The sequence below is a fragment of the Heliconius melpomene genome, chromosome 13, assembly GCF_056956725.1.
Source record: "Heliconius melpomene rosina isolate 202511_hmr_F chromosome 13, ASM5695672v1, whole genome shotgun sequence".
Taxonomy (NCBI): Eukaryota; Metazoa; Arthropoda; class Insecta; order Lepidoptera; family Nymphalidae; genus Heliconius; species Heliconius melpomene.
The window spans coordinates 8,990,286-9,009,585 of NC_140401.1; the positions used below are offsets into that span (position 1 = coordinate 8,990,286).

Below are 19,300 nucleotides of genomic sequence, written 5' to 3' on the forward strand. Positions count from 1 at the left end.
TTGTAATCTTTTGCTAGATTCACTCGGTCAATTCAAAAAAAGCATAAAAACACACAAACAATAAAGACCTAAACAAGATAACTTAAAAAAAATAGCCTCAAAACTAATAATAAAATCTAAATATTGCAGTTAAGTAATAAGTCATTTCTCGTCTACTTCATCATATAATTTATTCATATGAAATATGCATAAGGAATTATTGCATAAAGTTCGATGAGCTAACGGCGCAGTGCTCATTCAGCGAACTTAATATTCTTAAACCCAATGAAAATCGTCTGGAAATTATTGAAGGATTTGATAAAAACCGATAGAATGCTGAATTCATTATGGCCACTGTATAGTTTAAATTTTAACTTTTAATGTTATAAAAATTAAATTACTATATGAATTTTATAATAAGGTAAAGTTTAATATTATATCGACTTTAAGATATTATATTAAGTTAAAAATTCTACTATAATTTATACCTTTTATGACATTTGTCCACATATACGAGTAGATCTACGAGAGCATATGTAATAAAAACCTAGTGCCAAAACATTGTGTGTTAACTTTAGCGAGCGAGGACATGAAAATGATTGCCATGACTGGAGATGGAACACACAACCATCGTCCATCATTTACTCTTGTACGCAGTTCCAGGGCTACGAGGCTACGAGGTCTTCAACTTACTAAAAACCACTATATATTCCCACTAAATTACCAATTTTATATAAATTAACCAACCAGTTAATTACTACCGTCATTTTAATCTACCTCTATCTAATAACACCCATAGGACACACGTAGAGACGTTTAAACATAGCCAATTGAGTTCATTTAGTAGCACCGCCAACTTTTGTGCCATTTCCCACTAAATCGTTAGTACGTGATCGTTGGCTTATTAGCTTTATGTGTTTACCTGACACGTTATTTTTACGACACTTTCCGCATCTCGATGATATTAAATTAAATATTATATATTGGTTCAGGAAGTTGTGTTTGTCTTTCATATGAGATAATAATTGAATGGAAAAATAGTTATAATGTTTTTTGATTCTTTGTCTTAACGCTAGAGGTGTGTACTTAGAGGTATGACTGGTCGTAGCGAAGGGGCACGTGTGCGATTCCCAATCATATTCCACCACTCAAGACGCAACGTACCAAAATTCAATGGAAAATGGGGGACGAAAGTACCTTAACGGAAACGGAGTCTTAACAGCAGATTCCCAGGTTCCCTCTACCTACTATGTGTGAGATACAGCGTGAAGCAATGAAAAGAAACAATGTTAGATAATGATTAAATATAAAGATAATTATAATGATTTTGACTCTTTGTCATAGCACCAGCTATAACATGCGTCTTCGCCTCCGTTTCCAAATGAAAATAATTAAGTTTTTAGTGTGACACATGACACATTCGACGTGCTCAGATTATTCTTATTGTAGAAACAATGGGTGACATCGAAACGTTTAACGTGATCTAATATAATATAACATAATTATACTTCCTCGATAAATTGACTGCTCTATAAAAAAATATTTTTTTCAAATAAATAAAATACTTCTGATATTTGCACGTTTGACCAAAAATCTCTTTCGTTTTTCATCTTATAGTATCGATTGTACCTACCATGTCAGTTTCAGTTATTTAAGTAAAACAAAACATATTTTTTGCTCTGATTCATAAATCAGAGCAAAAAATATAATATTTTACTTGTAAGCTATAAATAACGCCAAATCACTAACAAACACTGAACGCAATATAATTTCTAAGGCAATAAATAAGCTGAGAGGTATTGCTATTAATTTCTTCACAGGCGCTTATTCTGATGCTTAACCGCCCGTAATAATTCTATAACCTGCAATTAATTGGGTAGTTGAGTGCTTAAGTGTTCTCAATGAGCAAGTTCGTGTCTAGGGCTACGGAAGGGCCATTTATATGGGCCAAATCTTTTTATGTTAAACATACGTTATATATTTTATCATATTCCTTAAGTATTACCACGGGTAGCAGTCCAAATTGCACTTTAATTAACGAAATCGTGGTAATATATTTTATGCTATAAAAATATAACTAAAAATATAAAAGCTAGCTAATTTTGTTAACAAATAAAACAATCTATAGCGATTTTTAATGATGTTGAAATCGTTAATTTCTGCAATACTGTAAATGTCTTTACATACAAAAATAATTTTCAAACTTGCCAATATATAACATCAAGTTTTTCAGCTTTTTCTAATCAATCCAACATTCTGAGCTATCAATATACTCGTATATAAAACTCTTTCCTTACTCTGATTGAGTAAAAAACAACCTACAACTAAAGCTACTGGATGTACCCATGTTCCATTTAATTTTTCACCATTATTTTACAGTCTACGCAATTAAAACTGGAGACTATAACTCGTTTATTATACATATGAACGAATTCAATATTAATCTACACATTTTTATAATATTTTGTCAGCTTCAAATTAGCGTGATATAGATCCAGCTATATATGAAACGGTATGCAAAGGGAACCTAGTGTTAAGGCACTTCGTTTAACACTTTCCGGCCAATTTTCAAGACATTGCGTGTAGAGAGGCGGAGATCTACGCCAATAACATATTCGATTGGGTGAGAACCCATAACCGCTGTTGCTGTTAAAGTCACACGTTATACATCTAATATGTACAGTCGTGGTATCAAATAAAGATATCTATACTAATATAATAAAGCGGAAGAGTTTGTTTGTTTGTTTGTTTGTTTGTTTGAACGCTAAGATCTTTGGATCTACTGGTCCGATTTTCATTGTTTTTGTTTTGTATGAAAGCTGCATTCTTCAGAAGTGCTATAGGCTATATAACATTACATTACACATATATACTAATATATTTTAAAGTACATTCTAATTTGACATGCAATTTATTCTGCCATGTTAATAACAACCGTCGTTGCTACGCGACCGAAAATAAATATAATAGTCACTTTTAGCATTTTATCTAGATTGAAATTATAGTTTACTGTATAACATTCTAATAAATAATTAAGGAGATGTCACTGATTCCAAATGACCTAACCTTCGGGCGGCATACTATGAGTATGACCGACGCGAACGGGCAGATGACGTTGATGGTTTTATAAATTTTCATACATTTTCGAACTTTATTTGTTGTTTATAATTAATTTAAAATACACTTTGATTCTCTTCTTATTTTATTTGATATTGCCCGCTAAAATTATCCTGCTTAATAGAGAGAAATGTTTAGTTATTTCGTAGAGTCGATATCTATGTACGCACACACGGAAAACTTTAGGTACTTTTTCTAATATTAAGAATACCTATCCTTTAGTTACTTTTAATCCTTTTGTTGGTTCATTTCAATAACTCAGATAATTTTTTCTAATAATGTGTATCTACTTATTATTCTTTTTGATTATTTAAGCTTATATTTTCTTACTAATTCTATTGAGAATTGAAAATAATTTCATGAATATATTTAATAAATATTCTTATAGTTGAAGCAGGCGTAGCCGCGTCCGGGTCCACTAGTATTCTATAAAATAATCGACATTTGACAGCGCACCGCAGTGACCGTTGTATCACAAAGTCCACCTCGTAAACCACGTTTATGGGGTAGCAAATTGAAGTAGCTGCCCTTTGGTCGCTTAATAGACTCTCATACAGTTCACTCTATTGAACAATTAACCGACTATGTAAACACTTTCTAACGATATAGAGTTTGAAATTATTAGGACTCATTTTTTTTATATTATTAGCAAACAAACGTTATTAACTTTCGCCTTAGGTGAAGCATACAAACTTTTTTTTTGCTTCGTTGTTAGAGATAGAGGGAACCTAGGAACTTAATATTAAGACACTCTGTTCCCATTAAGATACTTTCGATCCCCATGTTCAATCACTTTCCTAATTTTGAGGCTTGAGGCGTTAAACAAAAATAACTTAACCTTAGTGTTGTTTCACTAGGTTCTAGTGTTTTTCTCTTATAAAATAATGCAATAGTTATATAACAAAAAATTAGGGTAGTAGGTAGAAAACTACAAACAAATCATACAATAAATGAAATAGTCAAATAATAATACCTCAAGTAACGTTCACGTTTATAAGTGGCCTTGTTATAACAAACATAATATCTGTACTATTACTATAAAGCCAAAGTATTTGTTTTATCAGGCACTTATAATTTTCGTGAGTCTGCTCTTAGTTATTTCTATTTGACCACGGGGATAAATCCACAGAAAAGGCATGGTAAATTTAATACTTCATAGTTTAGACAAAACCTCGGTTGAGGTCAAAAATTCGGTTGACAAGTCACTTCTGAGGTTTAGAATATTTCTTATTTTCTTCCCTAGTGGACAATGCGCGCAAGTTCAAAAACCTAACTTCAAGGAGCCAAAACTTGTCATCTGTACTGTACTGTACATATAAATGCAATTATACATTACACACAGCGGTCAGCATCCATCACCGGGTTCGGATCGTAAAGCATGTTTACGTGCTACCAAATTGAGATTGCTCCCCTTCCGTACTGATGCGTAATACACGTTTATACAGCTTGCGCTTGCCTTTATTGATCGAACTGCCGGCCTAGGACTTCATTGTCTTTGTTGATGAAGAGACAAATCCAATCATAATCTGCATAGAAGGGGTTAAGATAAGGAAATTCAATATTTTCTTTCTTTATGAGGAACGAAATGTCTTAACACTAGGTTTCCAGTTTCCCTCTGCCTACCTTGCTTTTTATACGGGATGTATCCCGTATAAAACTAGAAAAAATGTTTAAAATTACAATCATATAACACGTAACAAAGGCTTTATTTTGTTCCTACAAAATCCCGTTATAATTTTATATGCCAAATAGTCAAAGAGCCGTAGACATCCCTTTGACTATTTTACATAGAAAATTCTAAGGGGCTTTTAAGTTTAAGCTTTAATTATTATGGGATTTTAAGCAAACAGTTAAAGATCAAAGCTCTTCAGTTTTAGTGTCCAAAATAATTACACGTTAACAACATTATTTTCGATGACTTCAGAGCAGGGTGAAAATATCTTTTATCAACATCTTTTTTTTAACGGCGTTGCGTGTTGAGTTGCAGTTCTCAACGCCGCGCTTTGCCTCGTTACAAGAGTGAAGAAATTAAAATATTAAATATTTCACTACCCCGAATGGGAATCAGACAGAAAGCTGAGGAAATTAAATATTACCTATTAATTAACCCGTTCTACCTACTCTTCGGTAAGGTTTTTAAAACATTTTTTATATTATAAGTCAAAAGCTAAAATATTCGACACTATACAAAAAAGTTGACGAGAAATGTACAAACCTTGTATTTTGTAGTCAACTTAATTAAGACTCGGAAAGCCGCATGTGTCGCAATTTCGACAGATGAAGTAAATAAGTTGGCGTGATGAGTCGAGTTTGGAAAATATCCATTTCGGTTGGACGCTTCCCTCCCGTTCTCGATAATCGTTCGTTTACGTTATATTGTTTTGCTTCTAAACTTATAATTATTATTTTCTTATTTTGTATTTAGCAAGTGCTATGGTAACTTCAGTTTCTTCTTTCAAATTATGTTTTGTGAGATGGAGACAGAATATGTAACTGAAAATAATTGGTTTCTTCTCGATCTACGTATAATCTAAATGAATTTAAAATACAATGAAATCAAAAATATTTTTATTATTAGGTGATATGCCCTCTATTATAAGCGGAGGCTCCATGGAATTCCGCCATTCGACACGCAATGACTAGAAACTTAGATGGGAAGTGGAGAACGCAGTTCCTTAACACTAAGTTCTCTCTTCCTATCCTGTTATGGAGGAAAAAGCATAAACGTACCTTTTGCTTACTTTGATAATATATGAATAATTTTGCTCTAATTATTTTGTGGATATAAGGGTAACGGAATAAGAAAAATAATACCAGGTAACTGAAGCACGCAACAATCAAAAAATTTGGTTAAGAATACCAGCAAAATGTAGAACTAAAATTTTGTCATGAAATTATTTTGAAAATAATATAAAATTATATAAAGCATTCGTCTCGACTAATATTGTGGGTAGAACAGCCCACACTAAGTAGGGTTATGTGTATATGTATGTATGTATTCGCAATCCAATCTCAGAGACCCTCATTTATAAGAGCTTAAATATATTCCAAGACAAGAGTGCTTTATCAAATTATTAATAGCTTATGTCATACAGTTTTATTAACATCATTAATATTTGTAACATTAATAAAAATATATTTCTGTAATTAATATTGTTACTTTATTTATTTTTTTATGTTTTATTTTGTACTTACAATCAAGAACCTTAAATATATTAAATAGTCAAGAAAACGGCTGAAATAATGCCTAAAGTGATAATCAAAACTTATAGTTATACTTTTCTGAAATCACAGAATTGGGCAAAAAGTGAGATCTTACTGCGCAAATTAAGGGAAAAAAATCGAATATTCATCATTTATCGGTATACAATTTATAGAATTGACTAGATAAATAAATAATAAAAGAAAAACCATTACAAACTTATAATAGCAGTTCATTTTCATCTTTACAAAATAAAATTGCGGGCATATGCAAGTTTGCCAACTGTTACCTACTTCCCGTTGACATATAATTAAAAGAGAACGGAATACGGACAATAATTAAAATGATATGGACTAGTCCAACTTTTCGCTTTATTTTTTTTTACGTTTCTCTTATACACTACATCAATTAAGATCCAAATAAGATTTTTTTATTTTGCTGTAATTCTTTTATTATTGTTAAAACGTAACGTGACGTTCTTGTTTTGACTTATCTTATTTTTCTGTATTCGAATTTCATCTTCGATGAATGTTCCTGGTTACAGTAAAGTAGCTAAGGAAGTACATAACACTTTAGAACAAAATAAACAACAGTTGATACTTTCAAAATTGTTTGTTTATCTCTTCATGGGATGAACGACATTATCGATTTGTCACTTTGTAAGAATGGTTATTACTTGTACATTTTGTCTTTCGAAAATTAGAAGTTAATTTTATTTTTCTACAAGGTTTTGGTTAATAAAAGTTACTTAGTATTTTTATTCAAGAAATATTTATTAGCAATTAAACAATTATTTGTCATAAACAGCTTGATAGATAATCACTCATTTAATACAATAACGATTTTGCTAATTTTTAATGCGTCCTCCTCCTCCTCCTATTTTAAAAAGTATAAATACGTCATTACCATTTTATTTTCTATGCTTTAGTTGGCAATACCAAATACCACTATATAAAAAGCCAAAATTAAAAAACTCCAATAATATATATTCACTCAAATGAACCCATAACCATTCTGTTTAATCAGGAACATCTCAAATACTCAACGCCGCGTATCGCCAAACTCTCTAGTTGTCGATTCCCTTGCTTAGCACGCAGACACCCACTATTAAACACTCGCCGACATGAGCACGGTGCCTGAATGGCGTCCGACAATATTCTCAGCAAACACGAAATACACAGGAAATGGCCGCTGCCCTCTGGCGGGAATTATAATTAAGTTACTCTGACAGACGTATGACATATCTAATCTGCATGCAAGCACGAGCTGTGCCCTGTAACCGGGCGTGTTAGGATTGTAGCTACATATTATATGTTACAGATGTTCATAGTTTGTCGATTTCTGTTATATTTTCTTTTTTTTAGCTTCACGCTGTATCCCGCGTATACCAGGGTAGGTAGAGGGATCTAGTGTTGAGACACTCCGTTCCACACTTTACTGTTTTATTTTATTAACCGACTTCTGTAAGAAAAGGAGGTTATCAATTCGATTGTATGTTTTTTTTTATCGAATTAAAGTCGTAACTCTTAGGTTACTACTGAAACTGAATTAGTATATACTTAGGAGACTTCCGTGCTACAAATGTCAACTGTCAAATATAGTACTGCAATGTGTCAATGTCACTGTCAATGTCAAAATGCCCGCTATTTTCATTCTTTCATCTGTTGTGTAATATTATTTCTCTTTTTTTACCGTACAACCTCTTTCGTGAGTTCTCCATTCAACGTGACACTGGCGAAGTGATTTTGTGCTCAACTGGCACGCTCGGAACGCCATATTAGAAAGAACAGAACAGAACATTTTGTTATTAAGTTACTAATTTAAGCGGGAAGACATATTTGGCCCTCACATACTTGAGGTTGTAGTCGATGTGATTTGTTAGTAGGTTGTTAATAGCTCATTATTAGCAAGTTATAAAGTAATTTAAATGTTTTAATTAATAAATATTGTGAATTGGTTAAAAGCACGTCACTTCTGAAACCTAATTATATTTTTTATTTAACAATCATATTTTTAGTAATATAATGATTTTCATTGTTGATTGAATAGTAAAATATAGATATTAAGACCATGCTGAGAGAACAGTGTTAGTCTGTAAAAGTTACGAGTGCGATTTCCATTTGTAGTGTTGCCAGAGCGTAGTGGAAGGTGGAAACTGGAAAATACAGTGCTTGAAGCTCAAAAACTATGATATCCAACATAACGCTCGATTTATTATTTTTTTTACCAAGTGATAATACTAATCGGTTGTTTACATTTTAGTTTATAACTACCTTACCTTACATCTAAGGTTTAAGTAGTAAGTATACCTTATATTTTTTTATTATATAGACCAAGAACAAGCAATGACGAGAAATTAAAGCAAACAATAATTTTCTACCCGAGCTCCCACGACTCCATACAACTGACTTTCCAGCTTATTAGCGTTTAACTCTTGAACTCATTATAAATATATTTTTCTACGCTTCTCGTGGCTTAAGTGTTGTTTGTAACAAAATTAATGAACGAAACGAATGAATATCGATGTTGGATACGATATTTCAGTGAATATTTTTTTGATGTCAATTTAAAACGTGACAAATACTTTGATTGTTTTTTTAGGCTCACGTTGTATCCCATATATAGGTATGCATAGACTAACCTAGTGTCAAGACACTTCGTCGCTTTTTCTGCACATTTTTTGGGATATTGCGTGTTGGGTGGCGGAACTAAATGTTATGTGTTTTTTTTATATTGAATAGGCTTGCGTATGACCGCATCAAGTCTGGTGAGCGTTGATGCGATCTACGATGGTGCATGCTTGCCTAGTAAGTACCTATTGACTCTGTTTTTGGAGACCCTCATAGGAAATACAGATGCCGACAATGAGTTCCAATCTCTCACAGTGCGGATAAAGAATGTAGCCTCAAAGCGTTTCGTTCGTACGGTAGGAACTTCTATCATGTAAGGATGGCGTGAAGCTGTATTCCTAGAAGTTCTATGGTAAAAAGGGGCTGGGGGAATTAGGCTATGCAAATCAAGGGTACACTCTCTGAAATGTATACGGTAAAACACAGACAAGGAACTTTTTGCTTGTACTGATTTTATAATTATTTTTAATTCAGATTCTATAAATCATCAAGCCATAATTGCACCACGATGCAATGGCTAACAATGTTAGCCTAACATGTTTTACATTGATGCATCGCATAAAGTCCTAGTGGTATAGAATAATCCTACACACAAACTTGAAAGCGTGGACGAGTTTTATACAAAAACAAATCAGTTTCCATTTATACGTAATGAATACCAAAATGTCGTCACACTCTCGTGTATTTTCAAAGGAATTTTCATTAAAATTGTTCCATTAAGTTGGCAGTAACGTAAAATCATGCTCCTTACGGGGGAAATTTTGAAACGTTCGTAACCCTCGTAAGTGTATAGCTTTCCAAACATCATATAAGCACACCGTAAGCAAAGCCCGGCCCGATTGGATAGGATTATAAGGATACGAGGTAATCTGAGATCGCTGTGCAGACGTTTGCGACAGGTCGTGTTCCATGGAAATATGGATTTATATGTATGTATGTACGAATGTATGGCGGGTATCTGTGCTGTTGATTAGTTTTATAGAAACTACTAGTGTTTTTTTTATTTTAAAAACTTTTAAATTTTGTACAATAAGTAAATATTTATAATTTAAACTGTTTCAACCAGAATTACCGTAGATAATTTATACATAATATATCGCATATGGATTTCAAATTGAAAAAATGTAAGTTTAAATAACTATACATACATACATCTACATACGAATATTAAACTTTTATTATTTAATTTGATTGCAGGTTCAAGTTCCAAACGCCTAATTTAGACTCCTGCTATTTCTCTACTTCAGATCTTAAACTAATAACATTCGCTTACTGGTTGAGTATAGAAACTTATACATTCACTTCATCAGCTTACTTAACAAACGGTGCACTCGATAATAAACTTTCTTAGCTCTATAAAGGATAACCCCCCCACCGATCGCCGAGCTAAATACACAGAAGTCAAAACAAACTTGGATAACTTTGAACATTTCCCATCTCTTCCCGCTACATACTACCACCACTTTACCCGACCAAATTTAAATTGTATCTACGATCCTCGTAAACTAATATATTTGTTTGCCTCTTAAAGGTGTACGTGTTTTACTGTACTTAGAGGACGCTTGTGGTAAACGGAGCGAGAATGAGCGTAGTGTCGTAAATTTTAGGTTGCTTATTGATTCTTTTATCTTTTAAATGTTTACATTGCTTTGTCTTTTAAAATCTTGTTTTTGGAAATTAGAAAATGGAAAATATTTTTTATCTTTTTTCGGATAATTATTTTTTTATACATATTTATTGAGGCCATAATATTTTCATTTAGAATTTGGCGGAAAGTGAAAAATGGAAGTGTTTTAATGAGCCGAATTCCACGTTCCGTTTTCCAGTGTTTTAACACTAGGTTCCCAGCTTCCCACAAAAAAAGGTCATACAACAAACAGCAAAGGTACAAGTACAATTATAAAATAAATGTTATACCTTCGTTTTCTCTTATCCTCCATAGAATTTGGCTTAAAAGCTTTGGCTGTCATTTTAAAACATTATATGGAATTATAATCATAAACCTACTTATAAATATATACATATCTACATAAAAGCCGCATTAAATACAGTCTGTATAAAATTAAATTTACCTATTTGGTGTATTCGCTGGCGGGATTACCGTTGACTGATGGGTACGTCCCTAGTTTGAGTAAATCCGATCCCGGACGTCATACGGGGACAAATCCCAAGGATCCCAAGGCTCCCAGCCAGCCCTGGGGCTGAACGCTTATTACGTATAACTTGTTGCTTGTAAGTTTATCTGACACGAAGTAATAAAAAGGATAAGAAGTGAGGAATAAATAGAAACGAATAATTTGCGATAGATATTCCAATTCGGTTAGATAAGTTGTTTGTTAAGCACTGTGTTATTTTTGGTGCGAGAATAATATAATGAAAGTTATAATATTCTATGAAAATTTTGGAAGGTTTATTTTTTTTATAATAAGGGGCTTATTATATTATTTTTTATTTAATCTGTAGCTCTAGCTGACTTACCATAATATTCGGCTGGTTACCCTGCTAGAATTAAAGCGGGTTTTTTTTAGCTTCCGTTAGAAAAAGAAAACCCCATTTCGCCAAATTCTCCAGGCATTGCGTTTTGAGTGGCGGAACCCATGCTTTCGCCTCGACATCAGAGCGAAGAAATGAAAACACTGAATATTTCATTCCCCAATATTTCATTCCCCCGAGTGGGACTTGAACCCACAACCATCGCGTTTACAGTCGCGAACTTGTGGCCATGCACCACCTAGGCCTCTGTTTATGCTAAGTAATCTAAATGTTTATTGATAAGTTAGTAAAAATACTTAACATGTATAATATTCACTATACATGTTTATTTATTACAAACTCTTTACTTTTTCTTTTTACCGCAGGCACGAAATCTCTTAATGAACGATTTCTTTTTTTTAACATTCAAGACATGAGGTACGGGAAGCCTTAGTAATTTATTTTATAAACACGGCTGAGTAATTTAGGATGTTTTGATTCAGTACTTAATTAATTTTTAAAGATTTCTTTTAATTAAATTTAAAATGTTATTTAGTATATCAAATAATATATATATGTTAATATTGATATATTAAATAACAATTTGTTATTTAGTATATCAATATTAACATTTGTTTCTCGTCGAGTGGGAATCGAACTCACAACCAAACCGTCGCGATTACAGAACATCGAATCTAAATGCTTATCGGGCTTTATTTTATACTTTGTTAAGAATCATTCTTCTAGGTGGAAATTGTATTTACAGTCATTACATTATCTCAAATATACATCTGTTATAATGAACTGCGACTGTGTTATCCATACCTATATATATATATAAAATCGAAAGGTCACTCTCACTCATCACGAAATCTCAGAAACGACATGTGCTAGGAATCTCAAATTTTGCATAGGAGTTACTTATAGGACGTAGGTGCTCGCTAAGACGTTAATTTGCAATATGCGACTTCTAAGGGGTTGCTTTTGGGGTTGAAATTTTGTATGAAACTTCGTTACTACAAATGCTAGGAGTATCAAATTTTGCATAGACGTCACTAGGACGTAGCCATGGAGACAGAAATTAATGATAACGTAGTTCACGCAGACGAAGCCGCGGTCGGGCCGCTAGTAACGCATATAAGTACAAAACAACTAGTATTTACTTCATAAAATTGTTTAACTAGCAAAAGCTGGATATTTTTATTTTCAGTTTACTACAAGTCTTTCACGATAAAGGGATTTATAGGATCGGTCCCGGACACAGCATCCAGGAGCCGCCTTATTTACCCCCCCGCCTTACTCTCAGGCTTCGTCCTAAGACATACGTCATATTTAAACAAATATTTGCTTCCACTGGATACAGTAAACATGGGACGTAAATTTTTATTTGAACTGAGTTTTTATGTAAAAATATTATTTGCTGGTGGTATTCTATTGAACTTTTCTTTTTTGAACTTTGTAATGTTATATCTTTTTTTAGCTTTACGCTGTAAGGCTGTTTAGGCCGTTGTAGCGCAGCGGCATCAGGGTGTGACGGCCTCCGATATGGTAGGCAATTCAATTTTTACATTTATTTAAAACAGCAACAATGATGAATATTTTCCATTAGAATTTAGGTATTTTTTTTTTATATTACACACGACTTCAAGCCATTACACAATGTCGACACGTCTATTGAAGCAAATATACGTCAATATCTTGTTACTAATTGATATAATATAAAAATATACATTAGTAAGAATAATATTTGATTTTGACGAGGCCGTCATGGCGCATGGGCACAAGAGTGAGGCTGTAAACGCAACGGATGTGTGTTCGATTCCCACTCGGGAGACTGAAATATTTATTATTTTTATTTCCTCGATCTGGTAACAAGGCGAAGCATGTCATTGAGTTTCGTTATTCAACACGCAATGCCTCGAAAATTCAGCGGAAAATGGAGATTTGAATTGTCTTAATGGGAACGGAGTTCCTTAGGAGGAGGAGGAGGATGAGAACCTTAGTTTCCCAAAAAAAACATATTTAATAAATATGTCGAAAATAAGAAAACGAAAAAGATATACATTGAAGGATAAGGTTTATATATAATTTATTTATCTTAAACCTTTATACATACATAATATAAAAGATTTCAATTAGTATTTTATGTGCGCTAGATACTAAGTGAAATGTCCACTCCCAGGGGACTTACGCAACTCCTAATCCGGTACAAGTCAGATATAATACCGAGTTGTTTTCTTATAATAAATAAAAATGCTTTATTTATTCTATAATAATATAGTATATATGGATCACATTTATTTTTCTTTCACTTATATCTTTGTTTTATTTTCTTAGAAACATAAATTTAGAGGACTGGCAGATACTTACCATCTTTAATTGAACTTAGCATTGAGATACTCCGTGTTACTAATGTTGCACTTCCTTTGTCACCAGACCGATGAAAATTAAAAATATTAAACAATATTCCCAATTGGGATCGAACCTGAACATCCACCAAATTTATAGCTAAAAAGGTAAGTAAATAAGCACAAGCACACCAATAAGCCAAAGTTCACACATAAACGACACCGTACGACGCAACAGCACTTATAAATTGTTATCGCTTCTATAAATTCCCATCGAAGTTTAGTTGAATAGTTTGAAATAGTATTGTTTAAAACTCCGCATTGGCCTCAAAACTTAATCATTTAAAGCTTTCGGTCTTGTCAAAAGGAATGTTCTAGATCTTTGCTCTAGCAGTGATTTGCCGCGTGGCAATATTTTTAATTGCAAACTTGAGTTTCTGTTATTAGTTTACTTTGTTCGTAGCGTTAATTATGAAGTTTGTTGTTTATTAGAAATGTTATGATATAATTGAATTTTGTGTATGTAGTTTAAGTACGGTTATTGTAAATAAATACTATTAACATGAGGTCAGTCGTGGCGTAGGGGCACAGAGTGGGACTGTGAAACCAACTGGTTATGGGTTCGATCCCCACTCGAAGAGGTGAAATATTTATTTAAATGTATATTTCAATTTCTTCGCTCTGGTGACGAGGCTAGGAGGCTGTGGTGTCGACGTAAAAAAATCAAACATTTTATATTTCTTTGCATTCCGCCGGCATTGAGTTCCGTCACTCAACACGCAATGCTTCCAAAATTCGGCGGAAAGTGAAGAACGGAGTGTCTTAACACTAAGTTCCCTCTGCCTACCCTGCTATGTACGGGATGCAGGGTTTTTAGATATTTTTTTAAAATAATATTTTCCGCTCACATTGTATTTTTTTTTAGCTTCATGCTGTATCCCGTACCAAGCAGGGTACGCAAAGAGAACCTGGGAACCTAGTGTTGAGACACTCCGTTCCGATTTGGAGATTTCCGTTCTCCATTTTCTTCAAAATTTAAATAACTTTAAAGTGAAAAGCTAAAAATGGACAAATAGAGAGAAAAAGAAGAAAAAACCACTATATATTGCATAATATTAAAGTATGAGTCACAGCCAAAAGGACATGTGACTACAAAGCGGACTAAACTCAAACATTAATAAGCATACAAAATCAACAGAAAAATATGCATAAAAATCATACAGGTTTATGCGTTTAAATAAAAATGTACTTTTATGTGCAAAATTACATTTAAAATACATCTTCTTATGTTTTTGCGTCGCACAAAGACAGAGACAATCTAGTGTTGAAACACTCCGTTCTCCACGCCCAATATTCGTTACATTGCGTTTTCAGTAGCGTAACTCAATGCCGCAACTTGTCTTCTTCCCAGAGCGAGGAAATCAAAATAATTTATTCTCCCGAATGAGAATCGAACTCACAACCGTCGCATGTACATTTAGACGCTATGACAGCCTCAACATATTCTTCATTTCCTCACATTCTTTCATACATAAGTATTGCTTCTATAAAGAAGCTATTGTATAGTCTGAAAGTGTTTGACATTAGTTTCTATATTGATTCTAATACAAGTGAACAGTAATAAAGATGTAATTTCACTTTTCTTTAAAAGAAAATTAAATATGTCAATGAACGCGACAAAATTATTTACAAACTTTGATTGACTCCTGTAATATTTCAAAAAATACAAATACCTAAAACGATATTAAACACTAAAAGCTAGTTATTTCTTTAAAAAAAAACACGAGTTCACCTTTAGCTGGCTCCAAATAAAAAAACAAATTCCACTAAACTAAGCCTATTTTGTAGCAAAACAGCCGCCTAAACATAATCGAGCACTTTTTATTCTACACGGACCTCGTCAATTAATAACACATGCTTTAGATTTCAGAAGATGAGGGTACCCTGAATTTTCACAGATAACAAAACTAACACGGATATAGGAAAACAGAATTTGGATAAAAAAAAAGTTTATATTATAATATATATTGAGTATAATATATTTTTCATTTCCTCGTTATGGCAACGAGGCATAACGCGGTGTTGAGTTCCGCCATTCAACAAATAATGCCTCAAGAATTCGGTAAAGAGTGTGTTCCTAGGTTCCCTCTGCCTGCCCTTCTATTTGCGGGATACAGCGTGAAGCGTTTATATTTGAGAAGTTATATTTTACTGAAATCATTAATCAATAAAGCAGTCAGGCAAAGGCCAGAAGTGAATCTAAAACTTAAACTTAAAACATTAAACTAAAAACTCTATTGTAAATTTCCACACCACAACTTTTAAATAAAATGTCAAATCAAATTGATTTATACATAATTCCTTGCCATTTCATTCTTCTCTATTCTCTATTTCCAAAAGTAACAGGTTAAAGGCAAGTTATTAAAACGGTATCTTTAAAATATGTCGCGTTAGGGCGGCGAATAAATAATGCCGGTGGCCGCCGGGGCCACGGTGGGACCGGGCGCTCTCAATATAGCCATATGGTAATGGAAACTAATAGAGGATAAGACTATCGCACTATTATTGTATTTATCTTCAAGTAATTCTTATATTTAAATGGAAATTAATTATATTTTCTATTTTCTGCCTATTTTCTACCAACGGAGCACGTTGTATGGGAAAACATAGCTTTAGAGCTTCACAATGTAATATAAAGTACAATAGATTAAACAAAAAAAAACACATATTTAAAAGAAACGAATTAAGTTAAAAAAAAGCATAAAGAAAATCCTTTTTACTGACCAACTCCTAACAAAATATATTTTACATAAAAAAAAATCTTAAACAAAATATCAAAAAACATTTAAAAAGATGCTATTTTCTTGCGACCCGACAATCCCTGGAAGCGAGCAAATTACCTAGCAAAGGTAGTATTACTTGTATTCGTCCAATCTTAACCCTGATCCTTTTTATCGCTCTATGAATATTTCAAAAGCTCGACTGCCGAGGTGCGGCTCTAATGATCGACTGGCTAAGCCTCTGATGTTAGTTTGACTTATAAATATGTATGTGACGGTAAAAGAATATTTTTCTTACCAATATGATTTCCCGATAGACATGACGACTAAATATTACTGCCGACTGAAGGAAATTGCAAAAGACTTCATTGGTAAGTTGTGTTTGTGTATTTATTATATAATATTTTGTATTAAGAGATCAATTATTTTCATTTTCCAGATCTGGTAAGATAAAGTTGAGGCGTTGGCGTTGAGTTCTGCTGCTCAACACGTATTGTGTCGAAATCGAGAGATAAGCTGATAAAGGTCACTAGGTTCCTTCTGCCCCTTTATATTAGGGTTAACGCGTAAAACAAAACATATAAAAACAAAATGAGAACAATTTGGAAAAATTAAAATACTTTATAGTAGACTTTTTAAAGAACGTAGTGTAAAAACACTCAGTACATCACATAACTGCATACAAAGCGGTAAGTTTTTAAGCAGCATTTTTAATAATCGCTTCTAACCAAACACATACAAATACAATTAAAACGAAAACTCATTAAATATAATATTTAAACATTCTAACCAAACAAATTTCAAAATTGTAATAGCATATAACGAGATCCACTATAAGCCTTCGGTCCCAAATGGCACGAGTGCTCGCAATGGCCAGACCATCCGCACCGTGGAATTTACATCGTGTCCCATATACTATACACGCGCGCACATTAAATTCGATCCCGAATTATGAGAATAGAGTCCTTAAACTTTATGTACCAGTTACTGTCGTCTGGTTTTCGCTAGCTTAAAATTGCTTTTTGAATTTTTACATTCAAGAAAATAAAGTGAAGGAATGTGGGTAGTTGCTAAAAGTAATATGGAATTTAAGTATTATAGCCGCATATTTAGGTTTAATACATATTTGTTCTTAATTACCGTGCATAACGCTTGATAGCTAAATATCAATTAATATATCTTCATGAACTGCAAGAAACACGTTTTCAATCATAGTAAACCTAATAATACCAGTCAATTATTATTATCTGTGTACAATTTTAAAGTAAATAACAAAAACGTTCATCTACAGAAAAGAACTAATAATATTAAAAATTCAAATTAACGAGACACTATAAAAGAAGAATAGCTAAAGCAACTCACAGAAAAGCAGTTGACATTACAAAACAGTCGGTGGCGAGCATCCTACAAAAGTTACAAGTGATTTGGTGAGATGACCACGGTAATGCGGCACTAAAGGTCGCTCTCGGTATTTTCAAGCGTACTTTGTACTATTGCGCTCTAAAGAAGTGTTTATGTGCGGACGTAAAAAACTTTAACGTTGTTGCACGCCGCTGTGTGCATCAGAGTGAAATGCGAGACGACTGAATCTGCCCAGCGGACTAACTCTTAGCCTAGGGTTGCTTTGGTTGGTTTATTTTAAAACTATATTTTCACTTTTTTTGGTAAAAATAATAATATCGTAGTCTGTTTTATAATAAAAACAATATGCTTTTCCGCATAGAAATAAGGAATTTGACATCCTGGAATAACTTTGGCATAGCATGTTTAAATGTATGGCTGTGAGTTCAAATGTCACATATTTTCTCCTTCACGCTTTCTTTTCGCATAGCAGGGTAAGCAAAGAGAGCCTAGTGTTAAGACACTCCGCCCCCCATTTTTCGGCGCACTTTCCAAGATATTGCGCATTCAGCGGTAAAACTCGACGCTACACTGTATCTACCAGAGCTGAGAAATTAAAATAATTTAAATATAATCCCCCGAATCAACTTACAACCATCGCTTTTACTGCCAAAAAATCTTAATCATAGACCTTATAAATCATGCTTTATAATGAGTTTATGCGCAAAGAAACTTTTAGGTTTTATAAAAGAACAAAGATCAGACTGTATTAGGCAAATGGTAAATGTTTATTGCATAAACATTTTCCCTGTTATCAAAACGACGAAGTGACATGACACTATGTATTATCTACGTGCCGTTAACAAATAATAATAAATGTTATTGTAATTGTTACTTACTCGTATATATACACTTTAATATAATAACTAGTTAACAAATGAATTATAAAACAAAACGATCTTATAATATTTTATATCTAATTCGAAATAATAACCAATTAGAAAAATAAATTCCATATTGAATAATACCTGAAGAATAAGCAGAAGATAATGGACGTACAATTAAATAATCATGGAACAATGAACAGCGAGCAACCCTGCGCGGAAGGTGGTGTAAGTGTACAACTGCCGGCCGTATCTTCACGACGATTCACTAGACTTCAGCGAAAGAATACAGAAAACTACCTCCACACGAAAACCACCCATAATTCACCCATCAAAAACCCAATTTCCTTTGCACCACCACAAAAAAGGTGAGTCTAAAACTTCAAGGTGTGAGATGCAAAAATAGCTCTTAAAAACAGTTATGTTAAGAAAAAGAAGTTTAATTTCCTGTGTATATAAGTCAAGGCATCCAGTTGTTAATTGAAGGAGCCTGGTGGTTTGGATTATGTCGAGTTTTTGCCTCGTTCCTGTATAATTACTTTGAGTG

The 19,300-nt window shown here is 33.1% G+C and overlaps 1 protein-coding gene across 1 annotated transcript in view; it reads right to left on the reverse strand.

The window, feature by feature from the left end:
- The window catches only part of LOC146532863 (putative peptidoglycan muropeptide transporter SLC46), a 62,811-nt gene that overhangs the window by 16,585 nt on the left and 26,926 nt on the right, over positions 1 to 19,300 (reverse strand). The gene's annotated exons all lie outside the window — the stretch shown is intronic.